Consider the following 24,534-nt stretch of genomic DNA (forward strand, 5'->3'; position numbering starts at 1 on the left):
AGATAGGGTTAGCTTCTTGAGACCAGGAAGATCCTGGGCTTCTGAGTTGAAGGCCTAGACCTGGCTTGCATGCAGTGATCTGGATGGGGAGGGGAGGATGCCTGCAGGTGATGCAGAAGTGGCTCTGTGCCCTGAGTCCTTGGAGGCAACAGAAGGGTCAGTGAAGACAACTGCTGTGAGGGCATGTGGCATGTTTGATCTTGTCCTTCTTCGTCAGTGCCTGTCCCTGACTTGGAGGATGTCAGAAACAGCAATCTGAACTTGTACCTGCACATGTCCGGGTATGTAATGCATTTCCATTACAAAATGGGAAGACCCAAGCCCATGGTCTCACATGCTTTTGCTGGCTGACTCTACTATGAAGGGTGGACTATTATTGCTGACAAAGCATCAAGAAGAAAGTCCTGCCCACATCCCACTTAATCATAATCTTACTACTTACATCCCAATAGTCTCTCATGCCCCCGCTTCAGAGAAACTAAAAAATGTTGGGGCTCAGATCAGTGACTCCTATGCTGCCAATAGCTAAATGGGTATAACCAAACCAGGTAGATCTGGATTTGAAAAAGGCAGGGGGGATATATAAAAATTCTCAGAACAGTAAAACAAGAGTCCATTTTAAATGGAACCTCTGGAGATTATTCATAAAAGGCTTTAGAAATCCAGAGGACTTGAGACACACATGGAGATTTAGGGGGCGTTTGGACTGTCCTCTTTCCATTTTCTTTAGCAGCTGCCTCCATTTATAAATGGAAAACTGTAAGGAGGCAGATGTCAGTGAGATAGTCAGGCAATAAATAGTTGATTCTCAACTGCAAGGCTCCAAAGAGAATTGTTAAAACCTAAGCCATCCCTTCATTCAGGTAGAAAGTTTTCAGAATGAAATGGAAAATCAAAACTCTATTCAAAGAAGTTAGCTTTGAAGATTGAAAGTAAAAGTGGACCAGCTATTTGAGCTGAAAGAACAGTTTCCGTTTGGTACGCTGTGGGCCAGGGCACCAGGAATGACATGATCCGATGACCATGGCCCCAAGGGTAGGGGACTGGCTCATACCTTACCTTCTGCTTTTACACACACTGACCTCATTGGGCTCTAAGCTGAGAGATAACTTCAGACTGGATGAAAGAAACCCCTTTAACTATGTCTAATTTTTCCCAGTTTGGTTGAACATAGCTCTGTCTCTTTGGTCTAAAATCTTGACATACTTAGAATCACCTGGATACCTTTTAATTCTGCATTCCAGATCAATTAATCTCTGATGTTGGGACCCAGGTATCAAGACTGGTGACTCTCATATGAGGCCAAAGTTGAGACCAAATCCTGCCTTACCTCATCTTTCTCTAATATTATCATTTCTACCTTCTAGAATCCCAAAGAATCCCAGCCCAGAATGACTACCATCTATTCAAATGATAATTTTGTCAGGTATCAACATTTAAAAAAATAATAAGAGAAAAAAGATAAAAAGTTATAACATATTGGGAGTGCATGAGTAGAACTCTGTACTTTCTGCTCAATTTTGATATGAAACTAAAACTACACTCTAAAAAATGTATTTTAAAAAATCTTGAAAACTCAGGTAGTCAGTTTGGACACTGTAACAGAAGGACCATAGATTGGGTGACTTATAAACAATAGAATTGATTTCTCACAGTTCTGGAGACTGGAAGTCCAAGATCAAGGCACTGGCAGGTTTAGTGTCTGGGGGAGCCTGATGCCTGGACAGCCTCTTTTGCATGGCAGAAAGGATGAGGAATCTCCGCCTCTTTTATAAGGACTTCACGCTCATGACCCACTCACCCCCCATAAGCCCCACCTCCTAATGCCTTAGGAATTAGGATTTCAACATATAACTATTGGGTAAGAACATAAACAGTTCATTGCATTCTACCCCTGGCCCCCCGAATTCATGTTCTTCTCACATGCAAAATACATTCAATAGCCCCAAAATAGCCTTCCAGCATCAACCTTAAAGTCTAAGGTTTAAAGTCTCATCTAAATATCATCTAAATCAGAGATGGGTGAGACTTCAGTTATGATTCATCTTGATGCAGCATTCCCTCCAGCTGTGAGGCTATGGAATCAAATTATGTGCTTCCAAAATACAATGGTGGGACGGCACAGGACAGACATTCCCATTCCAAGAAGTAGAACTAGAAAAGACGAAACGAGTGAGAGATTCCTAGTAAGTCCAAGGTTCAAGGTCATTGAAGATAAGGTTCCAGAATCATCTTTGGCTCTATGCTCGACCCTCCAGGCCAAGAAGCTTTGGGAGGCCCTCTCCCCACGGCCTTGCTGGGACAGACCAGCCATATCGCTCACAGATTGTTGTCCTGTGCCTGTGGCTCCCCTGGCTGGCTCTACCATTCTGGGGTTTGGGAGATGTTTTCTGCCTGAGTGCCATGCCTGTGGCTCTGAGTAGCCCCATCCTTCCAAACCTAGGTGGAGGTACCCATGGCCCCAGGGCTCCTGCACCATGTACACCTGTGGACAGAGTGTGGGATGCCCAAATCTGCTGCCTGTGCCCTCTAGAGGCATGGCTGCCATGGCCCCTGCCTCACTGGAGCTATGAGAGCCACACCTGTGCCTGGGTGGCCCCAGAACCTGGCACTGGAGTGTGAGAAACAGTGCCTGAAATGTGAGGGGATACCTATGCAGGGCTAGGTGCACCGAGGTAATGCAGGCATAGGTAGCCCCTCCCTTGAAGTTGTCCTGGTGAGCTCTGGATCACCTTCAGAAGAACGGGGTCATTCTTCCATTGTCTTGAGCCATAGCTTTTGGCTTCTGTTTAGAAGGCTGACTAATCTCCTTATCAGATAGTCGTTTGGCTACACCCCGAAAGTTCTCTCTCAAACAGGACTTCTCATTCTTTATGGTATGGACGGGCTGAGAATATTCTATACCTGTAAGTTTCACTTCCCTTCTGATTAACAATGCCATCCTTACCTCACGTCTCCTCCCATTTCACTAAAAGCAGACAAGAGGAACCAGGCCACTCCTTCAACACTTTGCTTAGTTATATCCTCAGCCAAATACCCATTTCCTTCCTCACCTGCTTCATTGTCAAATTTCTGCCTTCCCCGAAACACCAGGGCACAAACACCAGTCATGCCATGCACAGCAATCTCAAAACTCTTCTAGTCTCTCATCATTACCCACTTCCAAAGCCCCTTGCACATTTTAGGGTATTTGTTACGGTAGTACCCTAACTCTCGCCACCAATTTCTGCCTTATCTCCTCCGTCTGCTGGAACAGAAAGAGCCTGACCACTCTCATGACCTAATCACTTCCCAAACACTCCACATCTTAACACTATCACCTTGAAGGTTGGTATTGAAAATAATATGAACTTGGGAGGGGGGTGGATATAAGCATTCAGTTCATTGTAGAAACAAACAAAAAGACCTAGAAATGAATGGGTTTACTAATGTTAATCTTGCCTCAGCACGTGTTAGCCATACAGTTCAAGGGAAGTCAGCCATGTGTCTACCAACTCAGCTCAGTGGTGTCTCTCTGTCTGTCCCGATCATTTCACCTATAGTTTATTTACCAGACAGCCCAGTAGTTCTGTATACTGGATTAACTCAGCTTCCCTACAGTCCATGTGACTGCAGCCTGTATGTGACTTCCAACTTCTGGAAATAGGGTCTTTCTCCCTTTGCAGCATCTGTAATCCTGTCGTGGGCCACCCATTAAGTCCTCCCTTCTGAATAAGCTCCCAGCTTCATTTGCTGAACTCAGACGACTTCCATACTCTCAAGCTGAAGGGCCAGCTCACCTCATCAAGACCAGGTTAACAGCTCTAGCCACTTTGACATGCTTAGGTGCTCCAGAAGGGTTCACTCCTGTCACCTAACCTCAACAAGTAGGAAATATGGCAATTATAGCTGCTCATAAAGTAAGAAATTCTGCCCATATTTGAGAAATCACTGGTAGCCAAGTGTGCTACCAGGTTAACAGCTCATCAAGACCAGGTTAACAGCTCTAGCCACTTTGACATGCTTAGGTGCTCCAGAAGGGTTCACTCCTGTCACCTAACCTCAACAAGTAGGAAATATGGCAATTATAGCTGCTCATAAAGTAAGAAATTCTGCCCATATTTGAGAAATCACTGGTAGCCAAGTGTGCTATGTACTTTGCATATTCAACTCCGTGGCTGCACCCGAATGTCAGAATATTTCAATATGGAAACTTGACTTTTGCTTTTAATTTTTATTTCTTCCTATGTTGCATCAGAAGGATGGAAAACGCAGTATATCCCTTCACCTTCAGGGAAAGCTTAAACTTTAAGCTCTTCTTGCCTTCAAGGAAAAAGAGGAACTCGGGTTTTTCAGTTGCTAAGGATTCTGACTTTGGGTTTAATGAGCCATAAAGGTTAACGTGGGGGAAAAAAAAAATGACAACAGAGGAGAATGAGTGGGACAAGAAGAGGAGAGAGAAAGTGGCTCTCAAGAAACTTGGAAAGAGAAAGGGTTTTTCCCCAGATTAAATTATGTCAAAGCGTGGAGGGGAAGTAGACTAGGGAAAAGTGCCAGGTTAGGTGAGGGTTGTCTTTCTAGAGCATCATGACACCAAGGAGCCCCCATGATGAAGAGGGAGGCTGAGGGTAGTGGGGTTGGGGAATAAATCCCTGCAACTATCCCTTGCCAAGTGGCAGTATGGCTAAATTAACCCCTGAGCTGGGTCCACTTATGAGGTGCAATTTGACGTGTCACATTTGTCATCAGTTCAGTCAACAGTAGTAGCCTTTGGTGATTAGAAGTAGATAGAAGTCTGAGTCTTCTATCCCCTACTTCTTTGCTATCAGGTGTCATAATGAAAGCAAGACTTACGAACGAGGCTCAAGAATAATCACTTTGCTCAAGATTTAATCCAAGATGGACAAATAAGATTCTGATGGTAAAATAAGTGCATTCTGGTCCATATTGGGATATAGGGTCTTTGCAGAAGTACCTAAGTCAAATGAGGCCATTAGGATGGGTCCTAACCCAACCTGAATGATGTCCCTATAAGAAGAGGAGATTAGGACATGCAGAGAGACTTTAGCACACAGAAGAAAAGGCCATCTGGGGACATAGTGAAAAGGCAGCCATCTGCAAGCCAAGGAGAGAGGTCTCGAGAAACCAAATCTGACGACTCTTTGATCTTGGACTTCATGCTCCAGGACTATGAGAAAATAAATTTCTGCTGTTTACCACATCCAGTCTGTGGTATTTTGTTATGGCAGCCCTAGTTACTAGCACAATTACAAAATTCTGCAGGCAGCGTTTTCAACTGACAATGAGCTCTTTTTCTTGAAACGCCGTATACAACCAAGTATGGGACCTGTGGTGCGTACCATATTCCTCAGAACCACTCCTCCTCCTCACATTTGCAGGCTACATCTTGCTGGGGCAGAATCCTTTTCTGTTGTGGTATCACGGACCCTTCATGGGGGAAGGTATCTTCTCTGCCCATTCCTTTCCAGGAGAAGAGTGTTTCCCTGAAAATTCCTGGTATCTTAGTCTCCCTCATTTCTGTTTTCTCTCTCCCCCAGAAGTGGAGTGAGTTTTCAGACTGGGGAATTTGGGAGGGGAACAGGGTGGAAGTATCTCAGCCCCTTCCTTCCTCATTGTAACGGAAGGCAGTCTGCCTTCACAAAGCATGTATTCTAGTCTGCTCTTCTGTGCCCTTCATTATGTTGGGGCACCCCTGCCTGGAGAGGTTGTGATTATCCAGTGTTGTCTGTGACGGACAAGGTAACATGAAGAGCCCATTGTTACTACACGTCTTGCCCAGTTACCTAGTGTTATATGGCACACTATCCTAAAATTTAGCAGTGTGAAACAACAATCATGTTACTCAGTTCATAATTTTGTGGGTCCGAAATTTGGGCAGGATACGGCAAGGATGACCTGTATGTGCCCTGCAATGACAAGAGCCTTTAGTTAGGTTGGATAAAATAGCTACATTTGGCTCAACTGGTTTGACTGGAGCCATACATCTTGGGCCTTGATTCTAGCCATAAGCTGGGTTTCTCAGTTCTCCACATCACATCTTCCAGGGCCAGAATGTCCAAGGTTTTCACTGACATTTCTTTGCCTGGACGAGGCTGGCTGAAATAATTAGGGCTAGCTGGGCATGTCTATTTCTCCAAATGGACACTCTACAAGGTTAGTTCTGGTTTCCTCACATTATAGTGGTCTCTGAGCAGTTGGACTACGTTCATTGTGGCTGGCTTTTTTTCAGAGCGAGCATTCCAGGTGAACAAAGTAGAAGCTGGAGGCTTCTGACCTAGTCACGAAAGTGACACAGCATCACTTCTGATATATTCTGTTGGTTACAAGTGAGTCACGGGGCCAGCCAAGATTTAATAGGTTAAGGATGGCAACACAGAGATGTTCATACCAGGCAGAGGTTCAAGATGTGTACATGAATGGTGTCTTTTTAGAAACTGGCTACCAAAATTCTTAAACCGTGTTCTTAAATCAGTAATTAAGGTGCTGCTGGTATCCCCATCTATCTTACTCTTTTGTTTTACTTTCCATTCGATTCATAACTGAGGCCAGGAAAAGTGAAATGTTTTTTATTGATCTTCCAGTACCTCAGCATCTGTACCTGCAATATGGCTTTTATCAGAAATATCCTAATTATAGACCACACTCAAAAATGCTCTGCTTGCATGAAAAAAAGAGGCTGTAAGTAGATACTTGGGGGTAGGGATGTTGTCTAATGCCATGTATTAGACACAGATTAGCATCACAACTTAGTTAAGGAATAAGTTCTAAAGACAGAAAGGAATTCTGGAAACATGATGGTTAAAACATCCTGCTGAATTCCAAAATTCAACTTTAATCCTTCCTTCACATGAGCCAAATGGCTGATGGGGCTAAAAGGGAGCCAGAGCCTGGAGGATGGGAATAAGAGGATTTTGTAGGACTATCCATGCGTTGGGCATCACAAGAGCCTGGGACGAGGACGGATGAGCCCTGAGGTGAAGATTTGAACCATGCCCAGATCCTGGGGTGGGTCAGTGGTGTTCTGTCATTTATGATCATCTAAGAAAAAACTGAGCAAATGAGCTGAGCCCACTCTACCCCCTGAGACTGGAAAGCTTGAAGAGACCAAGGAGCAGACAGTCTTCCTCAGATGATAAGACAGGAGTGAGCAAATCTGTTGGTTGGCTACATCCATATATAGTTCCAGGGGAGCAGAATCCACCATGCTACTCAGGGTCCAGCAGCCGGTCCCAAATGAACAGACAAAAACAAAAACAAAACCTATATACGGGAACATTCGCAATGTTCCAAACATGCCTAGAGAAAGAAGAACAAGCAGAGTAGGAGAGACAGCCCCTGCCCATGCAAGAGCTGGAGGGTGATGTGAATGGCAACTTAAATAAAACAAGAGCAGATAAGGAGCTTCATTACAGCACAGAAATGATTTGGGGAACTAAGTCCCATTATTTTCTAAGTAATATATCAGTGGATAAATTGAAGGGGAAAACAGTCCTTCCTGAGTTTCACATTAGGGGCCGAGAAAATAAGTGGAAAAAACCTGCAGAGACTATCTAGCCAAACTGAAAAGAGACATCAAGAGGGACAGATGAGAATTACAGTCACAGGAGATTTAACATGCAAATAATAATAGTTCAGAAAGGAAAAACAAGAAGATTTGGAAGAAAGGCAATAATTAAACAAATAATAGAAGAAAAACTTCCTAAACTGAAAGGAAGACCTGAGACAGTGAGGTCCTTTGCAGTGGGTCTTGATAAAATTCCTTAAGTCCAAGGATAAAGAAAAAAATGTAGAGACTTCCAGACAGAAAGAACAAGTTATTTGGAGGGTTAATAATCATAAAAAAGTCAGCTTGGTATTGGGCTTCTCATCTGCAGAATGAAGAGTTGCCGACTATAGAATGACATCTACAGGCTACTTAACTAAGTGTAGCCATGGCTCCTACAAGCAGCCAGAATGCCATTCCACTAGCATAGTGAAATAAATACAAATATGTGTAGATATGAAAGGACTTAAAGCATGCATCAACTGATTATTCTATAGGTGGAAAATTCTGGAGAATGGACCACAGCTAACGACAAAGAAATCATAACAGAGATGAGAATGGGGTGCTCGAGGGATGGCAGCATAGACCTGGATCTGTGAGTGGGATAGGAAGAATGGAGAATCTGAAGTCTCATCCTAAGAGGTGCATGGACTTGGAGGGGAGAAGTAGAAGAATAGGTCACTTGGTAAGGGTTTTTTGAGCTAAAATTAATATTAATAGAGAAATAATAGGCTTGATTGTAGCTCAGGAAAAATAAAGGAACTATTAGTACATTAGAAAAGTATACTACAGGTCCCAAATTAATAAGCGGTTCTAACTTGTAAATAAGCCACAAATACAAAAAGGGACGAAAGAAAAATGTCAAATTAAAATCAATTAGCATAGAGTAAGATAGAACATATTTTTAAAAACAGCTGCATGAAAAGTTAACCTAAACCTTGGTGGCCTGAAACAACAAACATATATTATCTCATAGTTTATGTGGGTCAAGAAGTTTGGAGAAACTTAGCTGAATTGTTATGGCTCAGGGTCTCTCATGATGTAAGGATATTCATGGGAGTCAGTCATCTGAAGGCTTGAATGGGGCCAGAAGATCCAGTTTTAAATGGTTCATTCTTGTAGCTGTTGGCTGGAGGCTTAGTTCTTTACTTAATACCTTCAGAACAGCCCCCTCCATCTAGAATGCCATCTGAACCTCTGTTTTCTGCCTAATATGACTAGAAGATTAATGGATCCCACCATCAGAATATTTGTTTTATTTGTGAAGGGGTAAGCTTTCCAGAAAAGGTATTCTTTGGAGTTCTTACAAGTGGAAGGGATACTGAGCTTCACTGAGTTTAGAATACAGAGTGTGTGACCATTTTGGTTCCTGACTGCTAATAAATAGGTATGTGATTATATTCATTTTAACATACAGTCTGCTAAGTATGTGGTGAAGTAGACATTTAGTTCTTATTCATTTTTAATTGTTGGAGATTATTAATATTGATTTTTAAAACCCAGATAATTATAAATGGTGAAAATAGCTGGGTGAATATGAAATAATTGTTTACCCTCAGCACCCCAAATAATTATAGATCTCCTAAATGTCAGATATGAAACTTATTTCAACTAAAACAAAAGCAAAAGTTTTAGAAAAGAAGTTATAAAATTTTTATTTTTACTAGCGAAAAACTGTGTAACTAGAAAAATCAACAAGTACATTATATATAGTACATTAATAAGAATTAATAGGAAAGGAAGTCACTTATATAATAAAGATATGTATTATCATACATTAGTATAAGATAAAGATTGTATAAGATAAAGGCATAAAAAGCAGTGGGTTTCCTCTATAATAATGATAACCAGAAATAAAAGTAAGAAAATATTTCATTCATAATTGTGGCAAAAATGATAAAATACTTAGGAATGAATTTAAGAAGAAAAGCATCAGAATTTAACAGGAAAACTTAACAGTAAACTTTTAGGGAAAAAATGAGTTCTTATTAAAAGACATAAAAGAATATTCATGCAGTTAGAAAGACATGCCATGGTTTTACATGGTAACTTTCCTAAATAAAAATATCATTTCCAATTATAATTGTAAGAATTATTTCTGGGAATTTCATGACAGATGTTCTTATGAAAGACTAACAAAAATAACTAAGAAAAGTGCAAAAAAGAAATATCATGGTAAGGATATTGCCTTACCAGACATTAGAAGGTGCCGTTTAGAGCTCTGGCATTTAAATGGATGAGTAGGGATGCCTGGGTAGCAGTTAAGCTTCCAACTTCATCTCAGGTCATGATCTCATGGTTCATGAGTTTGAACCCCCACATCAGGCTCTCCCTGTCAGCGTAGAGCCTGCTTCAGATCCTCTGTTCCCCCTTTCTCTCTGCCCCACCCCCACTCCCTCTGTCTGTCTCTCTCAAAAATAAATAAACATTTAAAAAATGGATAAATAGATCTTTGGGACAAAATAAAGAATGAAAAAATAAGCTCTAATATTTATGAATTTTGAATATATAATAAAGTTGGCACTTTGTTTTTTTAGGGGAAAAGGCAGTTTATTTAAGCACAGTTAACATTTGAGTTCATCTGGAAAAAAGTTAAGTGGGAGCCCCATCTCATATATGAAAATAAATTCCAGATGGATTCAAGACTTGAATATAAAAATTTTTTTAAAGAAATAAATAAGAATCTTTGAAGAAAATCTAGGAGGTTACCCTTATTACCTATGGATAAGAGAGAACTTTTAAAACAGGACAAGAAATCCAAAAAGTGTAAAAGACATATTTATTTATATATATATATATATATATATATATATATATATATATATATATATGGCAGAAGACACCAAAGTGAATGGATGTAGATGATAGATTTGTAAAATGTATTTGTAACACAAATGTAGACAACATTTAAAAATCTATAGAATACAAGGAATATTCAGGCCTCAAACTGACATGAAAACATAGTTCAGAGCTGTGAACAAAGGATATAAATAGGACATTCTTAGAAACCCAAAACCATATGGTAAAATCCCTGAACTCACAGTTGGTAGAATAAATATGAAGATAGGAAAGGAGAAGAAAGGCGTGGAGAAAAAAAAATAAAATTAAGAGAAAAAGGCTTAACAGAAAGTGTTTCAGAATGTTTGATTTAAAACTGCTTGTACAAAATGTTCAGTGTATGTGACTATATGCATAAAGTCTAGAAAGTAGATCAGGTTAGATCTATGTCTACTAATATTGGACATTATTAATATATACAAGTGTAGAAGGTCCACACTGCCCAGTAATGTGTATAGAATAATCATATATTTTAAAAACAGTAACAACAGTATAAGTCCTATGGATGGGTATATATATGCATGTATGAATTTGATGGAGAGAATGGTTTGAAAGGGTACCCACGAAGCTCTGTGTGTGTGTGTGGGTGTGTGTGGAGGGGGGGGTGTGGGTGTGGGTGAGGGAGAGGTTGTGGAGCATGGTAGCAGCCTGCAGATTTGCTGATCTGTTCTTTTATAGTGTTTTTACACATTATAAGAATATCTTACTTGGATATTTGAAAAACATGAAATACTGAAAAGTTATGTATATTTATATTTCCATTGCCTATGCTATGTTAGAATAATAGGATAAACATTTATTAAAAATGAAGTTCAAACTCATTGTATCAGGTAAATTGAGTATCATCAGAATTACGCCAAAAATTCCTTAGATCACTCACAGAGTACGTAATACTTGGTTTTTGGCATACAAACCTATAAAATTCTTTGCGTGTTAAAGTTTACAAATGAAACATCCCTAAGGAGGAACAAAAGAAAATCTCTTTGCAGATGTCTGGGCCTGTAGCCACTTGTGCTCTAACAGAATCATGGAAACATGAGGGTGAAGAGGGCTGAATATACAATTCTAAAGAATTCCTTCTTGCCTGTAGAGTTGACTGCATTCAGATTTCATTAAGTGTTTCTAAACCATAATACGTTCACTTCTTGGGAAGATAGTCAGTTGCATTTGTAGTATAGGTTAGGTTTTCTTCAGTTCTCCAAAAGTTATATGATCTTGTTGGTTTCCTGTAATTACCTTAAGTGACCGCTCCAACCTACCTGACAAATTAAACCTGCCTGCCTATCAGCTCCTTGGATTAAAATCTGCATTTTACAAAGGGGAAACCAGTTTGGAGGCTTTAAGGAACTCCTACAAGATGCAGACGTAATGAGCACAGGGGAATTTGAATCCATACCTGCACCAAACCTAAGCCCACTCTGTGTGGTTCTCCACCTACGCCAACTGCAGGGGAAGGTTGTAAGAAAAGTAGCAAAACAACTCACAAATGCACCACTCCAGGAGGTCAAAGATCAGAAGCCTGAGACGCAGGGAAGGCAGAGGGTTTGCGTTTGTGTTTCTGGGGCTGCCTGTGGATCCAGATTGGCATGTTCACATAGACGGAAGAGGGGGCAGTAAATTGACTTGGCCCAGGGAAATCTAAGGGACTCAGGAGTGAGAATTGTCAGTGACAAAAACTGCAGTGGCTGCCAACCAGTAATTTGCACTTCAGGCCACCTTTATTTCTTGTCCAAAGGGAGAAAAAAGGCCTTGAAGAACCAGGGGAGGAGGGAGAAGAAAGGAAGAGCTGGTGGGAGCCGAAACCAGGTTGGTTTCCTTCCTGACCTCACCCACGCTCTCCCACTCTTCCTGTCTGTGCTCAGCTGCCGCCCAGGCAGAGGCTGCTAAGGAGAGCTGGTGACTCTTTGAGAATCTGTGGCTGTGTTTCCTGGGAAGCCGTTGTCACCTCCTTGTCCCCCCTCCATTGAGTTATCGGGGCAGCAGCAAGAAGCTCTTATGTGGTAGGTGTCCCTTAAAGGGTAAGTGAATGAATGAGTAGCAATATGACCATCATCTTGTTATTTGCCTTGCAAGGTTATGCACGTTTGAGACTACGGTTTTCCAGTTTTCCAAACATCAACTGAGTTTCTGACAATTCAGTTGGATCCTGACAGTAACTACCTGGAGTTAACATCGGACTCTGCAGGCTTAAGGGCCCAGTCCGAAAACTGTTCCCACTTCAGACCCAGTTGCAAGTATTAGGTACCAGTTTACCCACACTTCTGTCTGACTTGCTACAAATTTGGAGGTTCCCACGACCTCCTCCTAGAAAGTTCATTAATTCCCTAGAATGTCTCACAGAACTCAGGAAGGCACTTTACATACTACTACGGGTTTATTGTAAAGGATACAGATTACAAAGGGGCAAAGGAAGTATTGCACAGGACAAGGTATGGGGCAAGGGGCGCAGATCTTCCATGCCCTTGCCAGGCATGCCATCCTCCTAGCACCTAGATGTATTCACCAACCAGGATGCTCTCTGAATCCCATTGTTTAGGTGTTTCCATGGAGGTTTCTTCGTGTAGACATGATTGATTAAGTAATTGGCCATTGGTGATTGAATTCAATCTCTAGCCCTTCTTTTCTCCCTGGAGGCCAGGGATTGGGGCTGAAAGTTCTTGTTCTTTTTGGGGAGTAGCCCCCATCCTGATGCTATCTAGGGGATGTCAAGATCACCTTCTTATCATAAACTCAGGAATGATCGAAAGCCTCGTGAATATCAAAAGGCACTCCTATCACTCAGGAAATTCCAAGAGTTTTAGGATCAATGTGCCAGGAACTGGGGACAAAGGCCAAATATATATTCCCCATTATGCCACAAGGACACATTTTGATATTAAAAATTAAACTCTTTGGGAGGGGTGTGACTTTTTTTATTACATTGGAATAAGTCATTTGGCTCATTCTAGGGGTAATCTGATATTTCCCCCTTCCCTCAAAGAAACAGGAATTATTGTTCTGAAAAGCCCTCTCACCCTAAAGGAAAGGCCAACATCCTCTGTATTAGTTTTCTAGAACTGATGTAACAAAGTGCCACAAACTGGGTAGCTTAAACAACAAGAATGTATTTTTTTTCACAATTCTGGAGGCTAGAAGTTGAAAATCAAAGGAATGGCAGGGTTGGCTCCCTTTGAGGGTTGTGAAGGAGGGATCTGTTCTGGGCCTCTTCATGGCTGGTACATGGCCCTGTTCTTTGTCTCATCATCTTTGTCGTTCATCTGTTCTTATCTCTGTGTGTAAATTCCCCCTTTTAAATAAGGACAAGAGTCATATGGGAAAACCTACCCTAATATGATCTCACTTTTACTTGATTAAGAACCTATCTCCAAGTAAGATTACATCCTGAGATCCTAGATGTTAGAACTTTAACACATGAACTTTGGGGCACACAGTTCAGCCCCTAACACCACCTTTGCCAGTGGTTTGTCTCTAAATGTGAGATGATCACTTTTTGAATCAGTCACAAAGGGCTATTATGGGGGATTTGGGGTAGAGACATAAGTAGGACTTGTTTTGGATGAAATATTTCAGAGCATGTAGTGTGGACACTCTAAGGAGAAAACACCATAAATTATCTTTCCCTGGAAAGTCCCTACTCGGACAACCAAACTGCCTAGCCTTGTAGTCCTGTTCTCAGCACTGTGCCCCTTTCATCCAACCTACATTTTGAGACTTCATCCTTCCTCATCCCATTTTATTCACAGGCATTGACTTGGCCCTGGTGTTTTCCATCAATCCCACCCACATTTCCAGGATATGTTTCCAGGATATATTGGAACAGAATAATTCTCAGTGCTGTATTTCTCAAATTCTGATATCTTCCTGTCTAGAACACAGGTTTGTTCTATTATATTTCTCTGTTGTACAGTTTAGAAACAGTGGTCTATTTCTACCCAATGCCCAGACCATATTCTAGCTCGGCCAAATCAGAATATCTGATTGTGGGACCCTGATTTTTTTTAAGCTTTCATGATTCTACAACACTGAGTTAAAAATCACTGTGCTAAAAAAGCAACATGAGGAAGGGCAGGAGGGGGGCTGGCTTGGATACCCCGAGTACAGGATACATATACATTTCCCCAAAGCAAACACTGAGTCTCAGGGACAGTACAGTATAAATACATGCCGTGACAAAGAAACATTTTTCTAATTGCAAAATAATTTAAACAATTGTCCCTGTCCAGAGTGCATGTAACATCTTACCTCATTAGGAAAAGAAGTCCTAGTTTCTGTTTGTTGATTGGATTCCTGATTGTGGAGTGTATGTACTTCTGTAATCAGGATGGTTTTTGGCCCATGAGAAAAAAAACAAAAACCACGTTCAAAGGTGGCCACCCTTAATTCTACCCTTAGCTGCACAAAAAGTTTGCTAGAGTTTTAAAATTAAAATCATCTACTTTCCCTTTTGGCTGTGTGAAGTTTAGTTTCGAAATAAATTATATATTTATGTAATTTGAAGGGATAAATCATTCTAGAACTATTTATTAAGAAAACAGCACCTTCTTTCCCCTCATCTTATTTCCTTCTTTCATAGTAAAACCTTTTTGTCACTTGCTGCTGCTTTGTAAATTTTAGCTCCTTGTGTCATCTTGCCCTCTCCTAACAGAGCCCTGGGGTCTCTATATTTATCTCAACAGATTCATTATGTTGAGTAACTTGCCAAGTTTTGGTCATAGTTTTCATTCTTTGTGATGCACAGTTTTTCTTGTGGGTGTTCTTACGTAAACTTTTCTTTTTCCTTTTATCTTCCCATTTTTCTCCTTGTTTCTTTGTCTTGTGCTGCTTCCTTTAAAAAAAAAAAAAAAAAAAAAAACACTGAGGTAAAATTCACAGAACCAAATGTAACCACTTTGCAGTTGGCATTTAGTACATTTGCAATGTTGTGTCCCCATTACCACCATCTAATTCCAGAGCACTTTCATCATACCGAAAGGAAACCCCCTACCCACTGAGCAGTCTCGTTACTTTTGATAAGACCAAATCCTTATTATATTAGGTATCTATTGTTGTGTAACAAATGACTCTGAAACATGCCAGCTTAAACTAGTAATCATTTATTATCTCATAGTTTCCGGGGATCAGAAATAAAGACACAACTTAGACTTGAGCTTAGGGTTTCTTGTAGGCTATAATCAAAGTGTCAGGGGCTATAGTCATGTCAACACTTTACTGGGAAGGGCCCGTTTCCAAACTCACTCGCATGGCTGTTGGCCAGATTCAGTTCTCTCTAGGCTGTTAGACTGAGGGCCTCAGTTGCTTGCTGGTTTTGGCTAGAGGTTAGCCTCAGTTATTTGCCACATGGGCTTCTCCACAAGGAAGTCCACGTCACGACAGCTACCATCAGGGTGAGCAAGTGAGAGAATAATAGAGGACTCAGGAGGGAGAGAGAGAGAGAAACAGAGATCTAGTAAGTTGGAAGTAAGTCTCTGTGCAACCAATCTTGGAAGTGACATCCCATCACTTGTGCTGCATTCTATTTATTGGAAGCAGTCATTAGGTCCAGCCCAGACTCAGGGAGGGTGTTACATACATAAAGGCATGAGTTACCACTATGCCAAGAGGTGGGTGTCAATGAAGGCCATCTCAGAGGCTACCTACCTTGCTTGGCTATGGCTTTCTTCCATTATTTTCTCTTTGAAAATGGTCATCATTTGGGGATCTGTTATCCAATTTTGAGTAATCTTTGATAATTAAAAGATGATTTTGGTTTTTCCATTGTGTATCCAAAAAGAATTTACATTAATTTAGATGAGAGAAAATTTACACAGGCAAAATTCATAACAAGACAAAACAAAATAAAATTTTGAATATATGTGCCTCACACACGAAAGAGAAAGGCAGAGAGAGTTGAATAATTATATAATCCTGTGCCCAAATGTATATACTCATAAATCCATATTCTATATACTAGGTATGGAGCAAAATTATATTGATAAGTAAGATGGGAAAAGATCAGTGTTGGCTGAAGCTATTAAGTGGGGAGCAAATTTGAAAAAGACTTTACTGGGGTGCCTGGGTGGCTCAGTCGATTAAGCCTCCGACTTCAGCTCAGGTCACGATCTCGCGGTCCGTGAGTTCGAACCCCGCGTCAGGCTCTGGGCTGATGGCTCGGAGCCTGGAGCCTGCTTCCGATTCTGTGTCTCCCTCTCTCTCTGCCCCTCCCCTGTTCATGCTCTGTCTCTCTCTGTCTCAAAAATAAAAAAAAAAAAAACAACGTTAAAAAAAGAAAAAGACCTTACTTAAAGGAAATGATCACCATAGGGAGATTTAAAACTATATTATTTAAGCAGCAGGAAAGCAGACAATATTTAACATGTAGAAGAAAGTATTTTGTGAGTTTGACAGCTATTTCAAGAACTGCCAAAAGAGGACTCTGATGCCTTTGTGTTCTCTGGGGGGCAGAAGTAGGACCTCAGGGTGGAAAGAGTTTTTTGAAACTTTATGTTTCGTATCCCGAATCCCCACTCCTGGCAAGACCTTCCTGCCTGTAAAGTGGGATAATCATAGTACATATCCCATAGAGTTGATAGAGTGAGTTAAGTGGAAGATCAAGGATAGATTCTATTATATTTGCTAATACTGAACCAGAGCTAAGGGAAGGACGTATTGAGGGGGTAGATTTTGGCTTAATACTGAGAAGAATCATCACATTTAATTATTTTTAATTTTTATTTATTTTACTTTTTTATTTTTTTAAGGATCATCACATTTTAGAACAGGAGCTGGCAAACTATGGCAAGTGGGATTTTGCCCAGGGCCTCTTTAGGGGTTTTTTGTCTCCGTTTTTACTGAGAAATAATTGACATACATGACTATATAAATTTAAGGTATATAGCATGAGTGTTTGATTCACACATATTGCGAAATGATGACCCTAATAGGTTTAGTTAACATCCATCATCTCAAAACGAGACAATAAAAAGAAAAGAAAAAAATTATCCTTGTGAAGAGAACTCTTAGATCTAGTTTCTTTACAATTTTTCCTAGATATATTGCAGCAGCACTGTCTGTAATCATCGTCTTGTACATTACATCCCTAGTACTTATAGCCAGAAGTTTGTACCTTTTGACCACCTTCCTCTCTTTTCCTCCTTTCCCTTCCTCTGATAACCACAACTCTGATCTCTTTTTCTATGGGTTTGGTGTGTGTAGGTATGTGTGTGTGTATTTAGGTTGTACATATAAGTGAGATCATACAGTATTTGCTTGCCTTCCTCTGTCTGACTTACTTCATTTAGCACAATACCTTTGAACCTTATCCATATTGTTGCAAATGGTAGGACGCCCTTGTTTTTTAGTGGCTGAATAATATTCTATTGCATACACACACACACACACACACACACACACACACATATATATATATATATATATATATATATATATATATATATACCTCAACTTCTTTATCCATTCATTCATCGATAGAAACTTGTTACCATGTCTTGGCTATTGTAAGCAGTGTTGCTGTGAACGTGGGTACGGATATCTTTTCCAGTTAGTGTTTATATTTCCTTCGGATATATTCCCAGAGGTGGAATTCCTGGATCATATGGTAGTTCTACTTTTAATTTTTTGAGGAACCTCCATACTGTTTTCGTGGCCTGTTTTCATATGGGCCGTGTCCTGGCTTGGGTGGCTATAACAGAATACCACAGGTGGGGCATCTTAAACAATAAACATTTATTTGTCCCAGTTCGGGTGCCTGGAAAGTCCAAGATGAAGGTGGTTACTGACCTGGTGTCTGGTAAGGACCCACTTCCTGGTTTATAGATGGCCATCTCCCTCTTGTATCCTCCCATGGCTGAGGGAGAGAAAAGCAGCAAGCTTTCTCATGCCTCCTCTTCTAAGGGCACTAATGGCTAATGCCATTCATTAGGGCTCCACCCTCACAACCTAACTGCCTCCCAAAGGCCCCATCTCCAAATACTATTGCATTGGAGGTTAGGATTTTAACATATACATTTTGGGGAGACACAGACATTCAATGCATAACAGATTTTGAGTGAAGAATAGTTTTTATAGTATCAGAGGGTTATTAAGGAAGAAGCAGCAGCAATGGAGACCGTATGTGGCCCACAAAGCCAAAAGTATTTAGTGTCTGCTCCTCTACTGAAAATAGTTTGCTGACCCCTGGAAAGTTTTCTTGAAGTGGAATGCCAGTCTTGAGGAGTAAGTGACTTTCCTGTGCTTAAAATTGTCTTAGAGGGAGCACCTGGGTGGCTCAGTCGGTTAAGTGTCTGACTTCGGCTCAGGTCATGATCTCGCAGTTTGTGACTTCAAGCCCAGGGTCTGGCTGTGTGCTGACAGCTCAGAGCCTGGAGCCTGCTTCAGATTCTGTGTCTCCCTGTCTCTCTGACCCTCCCCCACTCTCGCTCTGTCTCTCTCTCTCTCTCTCTCTCTCAAAAATAAATAAACATTAAAAAAGAAAAAGAATTTCTTAGAGGGACACCTGTGGCTCAGTCGGTTATGCGTCCCACTTCAGCCCAGATCATGATTTCACAGTTCATGGGATTGAACCCCGTGTTGGGCTCCACACTGACAGCATGGAACCTGCTTGGGATTCTCTGTCTCCCTCTCTCTTTGCCCCTCCCCTGCTCACCTCTTTCTCTTTCTCAAAATAAATGTATAAACTTTAGAAAAAAATTAAAAAAAGAAGCTTGCCTGAAGTCAAGTGAGAAAGTGAATAGGAGGGTCTGGGTTCAAGCCGGGTGTGCCCAACTCCAAAGCCCGTTCTTTCACCTGCCATAGTACCCAATATTTTGTGCCTTCTGTTTGTGGCAGTTGCAAGTAATGTGCATATCACTGTCCAAAACCTCTTCCTTCCAGCCCCTAATAATAATATAAAATCCAAATGTCTTTTTTTTTTCATGTATTTTCCCTTTTTCAGCTATAGGAAGGAGCAGGGCTCCTTACACATTACCTTCTCTGAGTGCCTAAAATACGATGGGTATTTTTTAATGTTTATTTTGGTTATCTAGTACTATGTGCATAGGGAAATGGTTTGTATGAAATCCAACATTCTTCCTCTGATTTCTTTGGCCAAAGAACAATGGTTTTCAGTTCTCCAGGCAAGTATAATGAATATTTTTAAAAGAAAATATTATCCTTGAACTACCTGAATCTATTATTTGTGGTAAGATTCCACATTCCTTCCTGCCTGTTTTTTACTTCTCCAAGAATATGGCTCTTCTGCGTTTCTTTGTTCCTCAGAAGAAAGTCTAGGTCTTACTTTGTTTCCTTTATCTTAAAATTCAGCTTGAAAGGAGTTGGGTGCCATGCGTTGAGGATGATTGTTCATTCTTTTAAAAAGGTGGATCTTTCAGGATCATCTTGTATACAACAGTGAAAATGACCCCAATGTAAAGTGTACATAGAGCAATGACTTTTCTTTTTTGTATTTTTTATCACCAGTAGATATGAATTTGACTAAAGAACAGAGAAATTCTTGACTTGGGTTTAGGGTCATGAAAGGAGGTTGAGATAGAAGCAGTTTTTAATTTTTGCAAGAGTTGCTAGTAAAGGTACAGAGCACCTTATGGTGGAAACCTTATGCCTAGTGGGACCATTTCTCTAGCATTGAACACAACTCTACATGTTCTCCGGAGGCTTGGAAATAAACTAGAACCTGAGTAGTCAAGAGAGATTGCATGTGATCTCGAGTCAGTGGGTTAATCTAGCCCTCCCCAAAGCTTGAATCTTAAAAGCAACTATAATGATGCTGAATCATCCCAAAAGTGTTGGTAAGAAAGGTTGTCCATTAGTTTCTGGGGAGTTCTTGGAGCTGGGCTCACATTTGCATGCTTTGGCTCGAGAAGGGGAAAAGCCTTGATGGACAGAAGAAGCAAAGCTACAGGAAATGAAGTATAGGTAGGTTGAAGTTACCAAAGGAAAAGTGTGTGTAGCACAGGCAAGAAACCATTTAAGTCCTGAAACAAGCATTGGTCATAATTGCTTAGTTTTGTTACTAATCCTCATCCCAGCCTACGCTAAGACTTATCACATTATTCATTTATTTTTTTTCATAAAAATAAAAGATTTCTACCTCACCATCTTTCTGATTGCTTGATTTTACACTGCCTGTAAGAGGTAGTGATACTCCACTATGATTCAAGGCAATGTCTCCCATGTGCCTGTGCCTTGAAGGAGATAGTATCTGCTTGTGGCAGCCAGAAATAAAATGTGAATAAAGAAGATAATGAGCCAAAGAAGACTCAAGTATTAAAATGTGTGTGAATTAACAAGTGTGACTGAAGATTTTGAGAGAGGTGAGATCTGAGTTGAGTGAAAGGCTGGCCCCAACGATCGTGATGATGACTTGGAGGTTTGCGACAGTGAATTCTTCCAGTGGCACTGTCCTTCTAACCCCGAATGTTCCGTGGCCTTGCCTCTGAGTTACAGTTCACTTAGCAACTGTTGAGCTGCCAATTTGCTTAAAGTGTTTTAAGGTGTCTTTTTCAATATACATATACACACACACATACAGACACATATGCATATACATGTATACATATATATACATATATACATATACACACCTCACATGGCTTTCCTTTCTTTTCCCTAAGACCACTTTGCTTTATTAACATTTCTTAATCCATTAATACAAAAACCTGGTGTCACCTCTATAACATGCCTTTGAGGCTACCCAGTTTGGGACAATTGCATTCCTCCCAAACACTCCATGCAAATTTCTGTCATTGCATTTACCACATGTTATTATAATTTCCTATTTATATGTTTACCTCTTCCAACTACTCTGTGACTCTTCTTCTTTCTGTAGGGAAAAATAAATGTTTTTGTCAAGTCCCTTTTCTAAATAGGACTGGTTTCAGATAAACTAGAAGATGGTCACATAACTGACTCATGCTAAATCATCTAAGAAGCCCGACACAAAAGGCCACATATTGTATGATTGCTGTTATATGAATTATCCAGAAAAGGCAAAATCTGTAGAGATAGAAAACAGATTAGTGGTTATGAAAGGCTGAGGGAAGAGGGAAATGGGAAATGATTGCTTATTGAATATGGGGTTTCCTTGTAGGGTGATGAAAATTTCTGTAACTAAATAGTGGTGACAGCTGTACAACATTGTAAATATTCTTTTTTAAAAAAATTTTTTAATGTTTTTATTTTATTTTTGAGAGAGAGACAGAGTGCGAGTTGGGGAGAGGCAGAGAGAGAGAGGGAGACAGAACCTGAAGCAGGCTCCAGGCTCTCTCTGAGCTGTCAGCACAGAGCCCGACACGGGGCTCGAACTCATGGACTGTAAGATCACAACCTGAAGTCAGCCACCCAACCGACTGAGCCATCCAGGTGCCCCAAGATTGTGAATATTCTTAATGCCACTGAATTGTACACTTAAGAAGTGTACAATAGTAACTTTTATGTTGTGTATTTTGCCATAATAAGAAATAAAATAAAAAAAAAGAAGTAAATAAAAATACAAATAGCCTCCCCAAAAAGTAGTAAGGCCAATTTCCTGTGTATCCCTGTGTGTTCCTGAGACTTCTGTCTAGAATGCCCTGACTTTCTTTACCTCCCAGATTGTGAATCCTTGATCTTTTAGGATGCTCTAAGGTGAATCCATAACCTACAGACTCTCTACTAGAATTTTCTTCTATATCAAAGTCCCCAGGATGAATAAAAAAAAGAAAAAGGATTTTAATACAAGGAAAATGGAATTAAATATGATCAAAACCAGGCAAAATTACTTCTCAGGAATGACCAGGGACTTTCCCCCCGCCTTTTTATACGTAAATGTTATAATTTATACATAACTTTCTGTATGCTTAGGATAAATGTGTGAAGTAAACAAGAAAAATCTTTGGGGGGGGGGTTGTTTTTATTGTGGTAAAATACACATAATATAAAATTTACCATCTTAACTTTTATTTTAATTGATTTTATTTTTTTCATCATGATAAGTGCACTCCTTAATCCCTATCACCTATTTCACCCATCCCCCCTCACCTCCTCTCTATTGTCTATAGTTAACAGTCTGTTTCTTGGTTTGCTTCTCTCTCTCTTTTTTTTTCTTTTGCTTATTTGTTTTGTTTCTTAAATTCCACGTATGAGTGAGATCATATGGTATTTGTCTTTCTCTAACTTATTTCACTTAGTATAATACTCTCCAACTCCATCCATGTTGTTGCAAATGGCTAAATTTCATTCTTTTTATGGCTGAATAATATTCCACATATATATATCACATCTTCTTATTCATCTATCAGTGGACACTTGGGCTGCTTCTGTATCTTGGCCATTGTAAACAATGCTGCAGTAAACATAGGGGTGCATGTATCCCTTTGAATTAGTGTTTTTGTATTCTTTGGATAAATACCCAGTAGTGCAATTACTGGATCATAGGTTAGTTCTATCTTTATTTTTTGAAGAATCTCTATACTATTTTCCACAGTGGCAAAAAAGTCATTTTTTAAAAAATCCCCTCTGATGGAGACAAAGCTTTATGTAATGCAACTGGAATCTTGCTTTCCTTTTCTGAGCACACAAACTACCTTTCCCAACCTCTCTTGCAGTTAGGGGAAGGACTGTGTGTTCTGACCAATGGGGGGTCAGTAGAAGTAATGTAACCCACTCCCAAGGCTGGCTATGAAATCCCTGTGGAGTCTTCATACTCTCTTTAACTTCTGCAATAAATTTGGCAGTGATGTGTTTGAGATCAAGTAGAACTACAAGTTAGAAGAAATCTAGACCCCTATGACACTTGGAAGATGAGCTGTCAAGGAGAGCCAGGCAACTCGAATAAGACTATGACTTGAATGAAAGGAAACCTATATTGTTATCGCATTAACCTTTTGAAATTCAGGGTCTATTTGTTATCACAACATAACCTTTTCTGTTCTGACTCATTTACCTCTCAATCTCACTCAACAGAGGGAACGAACTGTGTATCCAGTTTTTTCAATCAAAGTATAGAATATTTCCCTACCATTATTTGTCCTGTTCTTTTAAAGGAGGTCCCAGAAGTAGTTTTGGTGACCCACTTGACGTCTAGGAAGCCATGTTCTTTCTTAAATCAAGTAAGAGAATCACATTCTCTTTGCTAGCTAGGCATTTGCTTAGAAATGGATATGTGGTATGATTCTGGCCAAAGGAGAATAAGAGGATATCTAAACACAAAGTTTCTTCGAAAGACATTTCCATAGGTTACAAAAAGATGGCTATTAATCTTTTGTTCCAGTTGGTATAAAGCCTGGATTTGTGGCACCATATGTTGGTAAGTGCAGTTATTGTGAGAACAAAGTTTACATGCCAAGCAGAGGGAAAAGATGGTAGTAACCATTGTTCTTCATGACATCCCTGAGTCAGTAAATTAACCCACACTCAGGATAATCTTTCATGTCTTTTGGCACATGAGATAATAAACCTTTCTTATTTTTTAGCCACTTAGGAATATTTTACTGTTATTTGCAGCTGTTTCCAGTGATTTGGATATTTCAAATAATAGTGCAGCCAATATCTTGTACACTTATCATTGGTTATGCTCATAATTCTTTCTCTAGTGTATTTCTGGGTCAAAGAGTATAAGCATATAAATCTTTTATAGCTAATACCGTATTTTCCTCTAAAAATATTACCTTTTCTTTGACTTTTAAGTCTGCTGATCTGAATATTATCGATCTATTTAATTTTGCTAATCTGATAAGCAAAATACTATCTCTTTGTTTTATTTTGCATTTTGTATTTCTTTTCTTATTAATAGAGTTGAGCATTTTGTTTTATATGTCTAGTGAAAATTTGTAGAGTTTTGGTAAGTTGTCTATTCAAATATTTCGACTATTTTTCCATTGAAATTTGTATTTTTGATTAATAGGAGCTCTTAACAAAAATAGAACCACTAACTCTTGCATTGCAAATATTTTCTTCCAGTCTGTTGTTGATCTTAGACTTTGCTTGTAACACTTGTTCCCACACAGGAATTCAACATTTTTATTTCATCGCTCTTAAATTGAATACGTCCCAATTTTTTTATCTTATGCTGCTCTTCTTGGTGCTGTTTTTAAGGACCAAGAAATCTTTGAAGTGTAAATAACTCAATATATGGACAATATTTCTTAAATTACTTTATATAGATAATTGCTTTTCTTTTT

The 24,534-nt window shown here is 39.8% G+C and overlaps 1 long non-coding RNA gene across 8 annotated transcripts in view; it reads left to right on the plus strand.

The window, feature by feature from the left end:
* LOC109273229 (uncharacterized) overlaps positions 1-24,534 on the plus strand; it is a 253,369-nt gene that overhangs the window by 167,111 nt on the left and 61,724 nt on the right. The gene's annotated exons all lie outside the window — the stretch shown is intronic.

The sequence above is a fragment of the Panthera pardus genome, unplaced genomic scaffold (genome assembly GCF_024362965.1).
Source record: "Panthera pardus isolate Hobbes unplaced genomic scaffold, ASM2436296v1 HiC_scaffold_7, whole genome shotgun sequence".
In the NCBI taxonomy this organism is placed as follows: Eukaryota; Metazoa; Chordata; class Mammalia; order Carnivora; family Felidae; genus Panthera; species Panthera pardus.